This window comes from Vidua chalybeata, chromosome 17 (assembly GCF_026979565.1).
Source record: "Vidua chalybeata isolate OUT-0048 chromosome 17, bVidCha1 merged haplotype, whole genome shotgun sequence".
In the NCBI taxonomy this organism is placed as follows: domain Eukaryota; kingdom Metazoa; phylum Chordata; class Aves; order Passeriformes; family Viduidae; genus Vidua; species Vidua chalybeata.
Genome location: NC_071546.1, coordinates 2,203,354 through 2,204,913, shown reverse-complemented (window position 1 = coordinate 2,204,913; position 1,560 = coordinate 2,203,354). Strand labels below are relative to the sequence as shown.

The 1,560-nt window shown below is 52.8% G+C and overlaps 1 long non-coding RNA gene across 1 annotated transcript in view; it reads left to right on the top strand.

Annotated features, from left to right (window-relative positions):
* The first annotated feature begins 387 nt into the window (after nucleotides 1-387).
* LOC128796679 (uncharacterized) overlaps nucleotides 388-1,560 on the top strand; it is a 1,291-nt gene continuing 118 nt past the window's right edge. The window contains exons 1-2 of the long non-coding RNA XR_008433857.1: nucleotides 388-462; nucleotides 842-1,219. This is a non-coding gene — a long non-coding RNA (uncharacterized LOC128796679). The remainder of the gene's footprint in view (nucleotides 463-841; nucleotides 1,220-1,560) is intronic.

The window sequence follows — 1,560 nt, the reverse complement described above, 5'->3', positions numbered from 1 at the left end:
GACCTTAAATGATAGAAATGGGCCAGGAGACCAGCTCCTTTTTTAAGGCCTTTATTGAGTGATCAGCTCTGGGTGGGGGCCCGAGGGGTCGCGCACACCGCCGCTGCTCCCTTCAGCGACGCAGAGGAGGAGGTGATCAGTTTTGCTTCACTGCAGAACTGGGACTCCCGTCCTCACGGACGTGCCTAGGAAGACGTCTCCTGTCTCATCAGTTAGGGTCCTCATTGCACTCCAGTTACTCTAGGTGGTGGTGACCTCCAAAACCCTGTTGATGGAATAGAGGGGCTTTCCCCCAGCAAGTCCAGTCACTTAGTTTTCCGGATTTTAGGTTGGCTCGTTGTTTCTAGGGTCTTTTGTTGGATTTCCTTCTGCTTTGCTTAATTTGCATATCACTTTCACTGTTTCCAGCCGCCATTCTGGGAGCAGCAGAGGCAATACCCGAGGGACTCAATAAGGGCACAGGTAAAGGGAGTACAACCAGGGGTGTGTAAGGGGTTTAACAGTGGGGAGAGCACAAGGGGGTACAACCAGGGTGTGTAAGAAGGAAGAGTACCAGTGGGGGTGGTACAACAAGAGTTTTAACAGTTATTAGCTTATCACAACTGTAAGTGTTTCAACAACTTTAACTATACTGAACTTGTTCATAACATTAAAGATCATCCCATTCCATGCTGAGCAACCTCCCTGCAGACCAGATTGTTGAATGCTCCCAGGGATGGGGCATCCACAGTTTGCACCAATGTTTGCACCAGCCACACTGGAAAAAAACCATCTTCCTCTGATTGAACCTCAATCGTCCTCCCTCAGTTTTCAGCCATGCCCCCTTCTCCTCTCTCCACAGGTCCTGCTGAGCACTCTGTCTCCATCTTTCCTTTGGGTCCCTCCAAGTCCTGCTCAGCTGCTGTGAGGCCTCCAGGCTCCCTCACCTCGCCTCTGCTGGCACTCCTTTCCCAGAAGCCGCCTTCCTCCGAAAATCTTTATGGCTTTTCTCTCCCTGCTGTCCCAGACTAAAATCACCCTTACATCTCCACAGCAGCTCCTCTCCATGTTTCTATGACCATGCAATAACGCATCCCAGCTCCACCAGGCTGCCGGGCCTTGGTCCTGCAGGGAAACCCGCCGGTGGCCGGTCGGCAGGAACCACGATAACTAGGAGGATGGATCCACCAACGGACGGGACGACACCCAGAGCACTACAGTTCTCAAGGGTTTATTGCAGGTACAACCAGGGCAGGAGAAGGCAGGGAAAGGCAGGGGAGATGCAGGGAGACCACCACTCGAGAGGGGAGCTAACTCTGAGGGCCCCTCCAGAGCAGGGGTCGGGGATTATATCTGGGGAAGGGGAGGTGGGGTCAGGGTACATATGGACCAATGGGATGGGGGCCCATGGGAGGAGTAAGGATGGGACAATCCAATGGGAGACAAGGGAAGGAGTGGTTACAGGGATGGAACCAATTACAGAACATAGAGCGAGGAACTTTCCAGAACTGGGGATGGCATAACTGTTTGATAGGCATAAACTGGGCAGGGTGCATCCAGTGATGGACATGGAAAAGGAGG